Below are 8976 nucleotides of genomic sequence, written 5' to 3'. Positions count from 1 at the left end.
GGTATTATTCAGTAACAGTATGGGGGTATTATTCAGTAACAGTATGGGGGTATTATTCAGTAACAGTATGGAGGTATTATTCAGTAACAGTATGGAGGTATTATTCAGTAACAGTATGGAGGTATTATTCAGTAACAGTATGGAGGTATTATTCAGTATCAGTATGGAGGTATTATTCAGTAACAGTATGGAGGTATTATTCAGTAACAGTATGGGGGTATTATTCAGTAACAGTATGGGGGTATTATTCAGTAACAGTATGGAGGTATTATTCTGTAACAGTATGGGGGTATTATTCAGTAACAGTATGGGGGTATTATTCAGTAACAGTATGGGGGTATTATTCAGTATCAGTATGGGGGTATTATTCAGTAACAGTATGGGGCTATTATTCAGTAACAGTATAAATGTATTATTCAGTAACAGTATGGGGGTATTATTCAGTAACAGTATAAATGTATTATTCAGTAACAGTATGGGGGTATTATTCAGTAACAGTATGGGGGTATTATTCAGTAACAGTATGGGGGTATTATTCAGTAACAGTATGGAGGTATTATTCAGTAACAGTATGGAGGTATTATTCAGTAACAGTATGGAGGTATTATTCAGTAACAGTATGGAGGTATTATTCAGTAACAGTATGGAGGTATTATTCAGTAACAGTATGGGGGTATTATTCAGTAACAGTATGGAGGTATTATTCAGTAACAGTATAAATGTATTATTCAGTAACAGTATAAATGTATTATTCAGTAACAGTATGAGGGTATTATTCAGTAACAGTACGGGGGTATTATTCAGTAACAGTATGGGGGTATTATTCAGTAACAGTATGGAGGTATTATTCAGTAACAGTATGAGGGTATTATTCAGTAACAGTACGGGGGTATTATTCAGTAACAGTATGGGGGTATTATTCAGTAACAGTATGGGGGTATTATTCAGTAACAGTATGGAGGTATTATTCAGTAACAGTATGGTGGTATTATTCAGTAACAGTATGGGGGTATTATTCAGTAACAGTATGGGGGTATTATTCAGTAACAGTATGGGGGTATTATTCAGTAACAGTATGGAGGTATTATTCAGTAACAGTATGGAGGTATTATTCAGTAACAGTATGGAGGTATTATTCAGTAACAGTATGGAGGTATTATTCAGTAACAGTATGGAGGTATTATTCAGTAACAGTATGGGGGTATTATTCAGTAACAGTATGGGGGTATTATTCAGTAACAGTATGGGGGTATTATTCAGTATCAGTATGGTGGTATAATTCAGTAACAGTATGGGGGTATTATTCAGTAACAGTATGGGGCTATTATTCAGTAACAGTATAAATGTATTATTCAGTAACAGTATGGGGGTATTATTCAGTAACAGTATGGGGGTATTATTCAGTATCAGTATGGGGGTATTATTCAGTAACAGTATGGGGCTATTATTCAGTAACAGTATAAATGTATTATTCAGTAACAGTATGGGGGTATTATTCAGTAACCATATAAATGTATTATTCAGTAACAGTATGGGGGTATTATTCAGTAACAGTATGGGGGTATTATTCAGTAACAGTATGGGGGTATTATTCAGTAACAGTATGGAGGTATTATTCAGTAACAGTATGGAGGTATTATTCAGTAACATTATGGAGGTATTATTCAGTAACAGTATGGAGGTATTATTCAGTAACAGTATGGAGGTATTATTCAGTAACAGTATGGGTGTATTATTCAGTAACAGTATGGAGGTATTATTCAGTAACAGTATGGGGGTATTATTCAGTAACAGTATAAATGTATTATTCAGTAACAGTATGAGGGTATTATTCAGTAACAGTACGGGGGTATTATTCAGTAACAGTATGGGGGTATTATTCAGTAACAGTATGGAGGTATTATTCAGTAACAGTATGGAGGTATTATTCAGTAACAGTATGGAGGTATTATTCAGTAACAGTATGGAGGTATTATTCAGTAACAGTATGCTGGTATTATTCAGTAACAGTATGGGGGTATTATTCAGTAACAGTATGGGGGTATTATTCAGTAACAGTATGGAGGTATTATTCAGTAACAGTATGGAGGTATTATTCAGTATCAGTATGGAGGTATTATTCAGTAACAGTATGCTGGTATTATTCAGTAACAGTATGGGGGTATTATTCAGTAACAGTATGGGGGTATTATTCAGTAACAGTTATGGAGGTATTATTCAGTAACAGTATGGGGGTATTATTCAGTAACAGTATGGGGGTCTTATTCAGTAACAGTATGGAGGTATTATTCAGTAACAGTATGGGGGTATTATTCAGTAACAGTATGGAGGTATTATTCAGTAACAGTATGGAGGTATTATTCAGTATCAGTATGGAGGTATTATTCAGTAACAGTATGCTGGTATTATTCAGTAACAGTATGGGGGTATTATTCAGTAACAGTATGGGGGTATTATTCAGTAACAGTATGGAGGTATTATTCAGTAACAGTATGGGGGTATTATTCAGTAACAGTATGGGGGTATTATTCAGTAACAGTATGGGGGTATTATTCAGTAACAGTATGGGGGTATTATTCAGTAACAGTATCGGGGTATTATTCAGTAACAGTATGCTGGTATTATTCAGTAACAGTATGGAGGTATTATTCAGTAACAGTATGGGGGTATTATTCAGTAACAGTATGGAGGTATTATTCAGTAACAGTATGGAGGTATTATTCAGTAACAGTATGGAGGTATTATTCAGTAACAGTATGCTGGTATTATTCAGTAACAGTATGGGGTATTATTCAGTAACAGTATGGGGGTATTATTCAGTAACAGTATGGGGGTATTATTCAGTAACAGTATGGGGGTATTATTCAGTATCAGTATGGGGGTATTATTCAGTAACAGTATGGGGCTATTATTCAGTAACAGTATAAATGTATTATTCAGTAACAGTATGGGGGTATTATTCAGTAACAGTATGGGGGTATTATTCAGTATCAGTATGGTGGTATTATTCAGTAACAGTATGGGGGTATTATTCAGTAACAGTATGGGGGTATTATTCAGTAACAGTATGGAGGTATTATTCAGTAACAGTATGGAGGTATTATTCAGTAACAGTATGGGGGTATTATTCAGTAACAGTATGGGGGTATTATTCAGTAACAGTATGGGGGTATTATTCAGTAACAGTATGGAGGTATTATTCAGTAACTGTATGGAGGTATTATTCAGTAACAGTATGGGGGTATTATTTAGTAACAGTATGGGGGTATTATTCAGTAACAGTATGGGGGTATTATTCAGTAACAGTATGGGGGTATTATTCAGTAACAGTATGCTGGTATTATTCAGTAACAGTATGGGGGTATTATTCAGTAACAGTATGGGGGTATTATTCAGTAACTGTATGGAGGTATTATTCAGTAACAGTATGGAGGTATTATTCAGTAACAGTATGGAGGTATTATTCAGTAACAGTATGGAGGTATTATTCAGTATCAGTATGGAGGTATTATTCAGTAACAGTATGGAGGTATTATTCAGTAACAGTATGGGGGTATTATTCAGTAACAGTATGGGGGTATTATTCAGTAACAGTATGGAGGTATTATTCTGTAACAGTATGGGGGTATTATTCAGTAACAGTATGGGGGTATTATTCAGTAACAGTATGGGGGTATTATTCAGTAACAGTATGGGGGTATTATTCAGTATCAGTATGGGGGTATTATTCAGTAACAGTATGGGGCTATTATTCAGTAACAGTATAAATGTATTATTCAGTAACAGTATGGGGGTATTATTCAGTAACAGTATAAATGTATTATTCAGTAACAGTATGGGGGTATTATTCAGTAACAGTATGGGGGTATTATTCAGTAACAGTATGGGGGTATTATTCAGTAACAGTATGGAGGTATTATTCAGTAACAGTATGGAGGTATTATTCAGTAACAGTATGGAGGTATTATTCAGTAACGGTATGGAGGTATTATTCAGTAACAGTATGGGGGTATTATTCAGTAACAGTATAAATGTATTATTCAGTAACAGTATAAATGTATTATTCAGTAACAGTATGAGGGTATTATTCAGTAACAGTACGGGGGTATTATTCAGTAACAGTATGGGGGTATTATTCAGTAACAGTATGGAGGTATTATTCAGTAACAGTATGAGGGTATTATTCAGTAACAGTACGGGGGTATTATTCAGTAACAGTATGGGGGTATTATTCAGTAACAGTATGGGGGTATTATTCAGTAACAGTATGGAGGTATTATTCAGTAACAGTATGGTGGTATTATTCAGTAACAGTATGGGGGTATTATTCAGTAACAGTATGGGGGAATTATTCAGTAACAGTATGGGGGTATTATTCAGTAACAGTATGGGGGTATTATTCAGTAACAGTATGGAGGTATTATTCAGTAACAGTATGGAGGTATTATTCAGTAACAGTATGGAGGTATTATTCAGTAACAGTATGGAGGTATTATTCAGTAACAGTATGCTGGTATTATTCAGTAACAGTATGGGGGTATTATTCAGTAACAGTATGGGGGTATTATTCAGTAACAGTATAGGGGTATTATTCAGTATCAGTATGGTGGTATTATTCAGTAACAGTATGGGGGTATTATTCAGTAACAGTATGGGGCTATTATTCAGTAACAGTATAAATGTATTATTCAGTAACAGTATGGGGGTATTATTCAGTAACAGTATGGGGGTATTATTCAGTATCAGTATGGGGGTATTATTCAGTAACAGTATGGGGCTATTATTCAGTAACAGTATAAATGTATTATTCAGTAACAGTATGGGGGTATTATTCAGTAACAGTATGGAGGTATTATTCAGTAACAGTATGGAGGTATTATTCAGTAACAGTATGGAGGTATTATTCAGTAACAGTATGGGTGTATTATTCAGTAACAGTATGGAGGTATTATTCAGTAACAGTATGGGGGTATTATTCAGTAACAGTATAAATGTATTATTCAGTAACAGTATGGGGGTATTATTCAGTAACAGTATGGAGGTATTATTCAGTAACAGTATGGAGGTATTATTCAGTAACAGTATGCTGGTATTATTCAGTAACAGTATGGGGGTATTATTCAGTAACAGTATGGGGGTATTATTCAGTAACAGTATGGGGGTATTATTCAGTAACAGTATGGAGGTATTATTCAGTAACAGTATGGAGGTATTATTCAGTATCAGTATGGAGGTATTATTCAGTAACAGTATGCTGGTATTATTCAGTAACAGTATGGGGGTATTATTCAGTAACAGTATGGGGGTATTATTCAGTAACAGTATGGAGGTATTATTCAGTAACAGTATGGGGGTATTATTCAGTAACAGTATGGGGGTCTTATTCAGTAACAGTATGGAGGTATTATTCAGTAACAGTATGGGGGTATTATTCAGTAACAGTATGGAGGTATTATTCAGTAACAGTATGGAGGTATTATTCAGTATCAGTATGGAGGTATTATTCAGTAACAGTATGCTGGTATTATTCAGTAACAGTATGGGGGTATTATTCAGTAACAGTATGGGGGTATTATTCAGTAACAGTATGGAGGTATTATTCAGTAACAGTATGGGGGTATTATTCAGTAACAGTATGGGGGTATTATTCAGTAACAGTATGGGGGTATTATTCAGTAACAGTATGGGGGTATTATTCAGTAACAGTATGGGGGTATTATTCAGTAACAGTATGCTGGTATTATTCAGTAACAGTATGGAGGTATTATTCAGTAACAGTATGGGGGTATTATTCAGTAACAGTATGGGGGTATTATTCAGTAACAGTATGGAGGTATTATTCAGTAACAGTATGGAGGTATTATTCAGTAACAGTATGCTGGTATTATTCAGTAACAGTATGGGGGTATTATTCAGTAACAGTATGGGGGTATTATTCAGTAACAGTATGGGGGTATTATTCAGTAACAGTATGGGGGTATTATTCAGTATCAGTATGGGGGTATTATTCAGTATCAGTATGGGGGTATTATTCAGTAACAGTATGGGGCTATTATTCAGTAACAGTATAAATGTATTATTCAGTAACAGTATGGGGGTATTATTCAGTAACAGTATAAATGTATTATTCAGTAACAGTATGGGGGTATTATTCAGTAACAGTATGGGGGTATTATTCAGTAACAGTATGGGGGTATTATTCAGTAACAGTATGGAGGTATTATTCAGTAACAGTATGGAGGTATTATTCAGTAACAGTATGGAGGTATTATTCAGTAACAGTATGGAGGTATTATTCAGTAACAGTATGGAGGTATTATTCAGTAACAGTATGGGGGTATTATTCAGTAACAGTATGGAGGTATTATTCAGTAATAGTATAAATGTATTATTCAGTAACAGTATAAATGTATTATTCAGTAACAGTATGAGGGTATTATTCAGTAACAGTACGGGGGTATTATTCAGTAACAGTACGGGGGTATTATTCAGTAACAGTATGGAGGTATTATTCAGTAACAGTATGAGGGTATTATTCAGTAACAGTACGGGGGTATTATTCAGTAACAGTATGGGGGTATTATTCAGTAACAGTATGGGGGTATTATTCAGTAACAGTATGGAGGTATTATTCAGTAACAGTATGGTGGTATTATTCAGTAACAGTATGGGGGTATTATTCAGTAACAGTATGGGGGTATTATTCAGTAACAGTATGGGGGTATTATTCAGTAACAGTATGGGGGTATTATTCAGTAACAGTATGGGGGTATTATTCAGTAACAGTATGGAGGTATTATTCAGTAACAGTATGGAGGTATTATTCAGTAACAGTATGGAGGTATTATTCAGTAACAGTATGCTGGTATTATTCAGTAACAGTATGGGGGTATTATTCAGTAACAGTATGGGGGTATTATTCAGTAACAGTATGTGGGTATTATTCAGTATCAGTATGGTGGTATTATTCAGTAACAGTATGGGGGTATTATTCAGTAACAGTATGGGGCTATTATTCAGTAACAGTATAAATGTATTATTCAGTAACAGTATGGGGGTATTATTCAGTAACAGTATGGGGGTATTATTCAGTATCAGTATGGGGGTATTATTCAGTAACAGTATGGGGCTATTATTCAGTAACAGTATAAATGTATTATTCAGTAACAGTATGGGGGTATTATTCAGTAACCGTATAAATGTATTATTCAGTAACAGTATGGGGGTATTATTCAGTAACAGTATGGGGGTATTATTCAGTAACAGTATGGGGGTATTATTCAGTAACAGTATGGAGGTATTATTCAGTAACAGTATGGAGGTATTATTCAGTAACAGTATGGAGGTATTATTCAGTAACAGTATGGAGGTATTATTCAGTAACAGTATGGAGGTATTATTCAGTAACAGTATGGGTGTATTATTCAGTAACAGTATGGAGGTATTATTCAGTAACAGTATGGGGGTATTATTCAGTAACAGTATAAATGTATTATTCAGTAACAGTATGAGGGTATTATTCAGTAACAGTACGGGGGTATTATTCAGTAACAGTATGGAGGTATTATTCAGTAACAGTATGGAGGTATTATTCAGTAACAGTATGGAGGTATTATTCAGTAACAGTATGGAGGTATTATTCAGTAACAGTATGCTGGTATTATTCAGTAACAGTATGGGGGTATTATTCAGTAACAGTATGGGGGTATTATTCAGTAACAGTATGGAGGTATTATTCAGTAACAGTATGGAGGTATTATTCAGTATCAGTATGGAGGTATTATTCAGTAACAGTATGCTGGTATTATTCAGTAACAGTATGGGGGTATTATTCAGTAACAGTATGGGGGTATTATTCAGTAACAGTATGGAGGTATTATTCAGTAACAGTATGGGGGTATTATTCAGTAACAGTATGGGGGTCTTATTCAGTAACAGTATGGAGGTATTATTCAGTAACAGTATGGGGGTATTATTCAGTAACAGTATGGAGGTATTATTCAGTAACAGTATGGAGGTATTATTCAGTATCAGTATGGAGGTATTATTCAGTAACAGTATGCTGGTATTATTCAGTAACAGTATGGGGGTATTATTCAGTAACAGTATGGGGGTATTATTCAGTAACAGTATGGAGGTATTATTCAGTAACAGTATGGGGGTATTATTCAGTAACAGTATGGAGGTATTATTCAGTAACAGTATGGAGGTATTATTCAGTAACAGTATGGGGGTATTATTCAGTAACAGTATGGGGGTATTATTCAGTAACAGTATGGGGGTATTATTCAGTATCAGTATGGTGGTATAATTCAGTAACAGTATGGGGGTATTATTCAGTAACAGTATGGGGCTATTATTCAGTAACAGTATAAATGTATTATTCAGTAACAGTATGGGGGTATTATTCAGTAACAGTATGGGGGTATTATTCAGTATCAGTATGGGGGTATTATTCAGTAACAGTATGGGGCTATTATTCAGTAACAGTATAAATGTATTATTCAGTAACAGTATGGGGGTATTATTCAGTAACCGTATAAATGTATTATTCAGTAACAGTATGGGGGTATTATTCAGTAACAGTATGGGGGTATTATTCAGTAACAGTATGGGGGTATTATTCAGTAACAGTATGGAGGTATTATTCAGTAACAGTATGGAGGTATTATTCAGTAACATTATGGAGGTATTATTCAGTAACAGTATGGAGGTATTATTCAGTAACAGTATGGAGGTATTATTCAGTAACAGTATGGGTGTATTATTCAGTAACAGTATGGAGGTATTATTCAGTAACAGTATGGGGGTATTATTCAGTAACAGTATAAATGTATTATTCAGTAACAGTATGAGGGTATTATTCAGTAACAGTACGGGGGTATTATTCAGTAACAGTATGGGGGTATTATTCAGTAACAGTATGGAGGTATTATTCAGTAACAGTATGGAGGTATTATTCAGTAACAGTATGGA

This window comes from Rhinoderma darwinii, chromosome 2 (genome assembly GCF_050947455.1).
Source record: "Rhinoderma darwinii isolate aRhiDar2 chromosome 2, aRhiDar2.hap1, whole genome shotgun sequence".
Lineage (NCBI taxonomy): Eukaryota > Metazoa > Chordata > Amphibia > Anura > Rhinodermatidae > Rhinoderma > Rhinoderma darwinii.
This window is presented reverse-complemented; position numbering follows the sequence as displayed.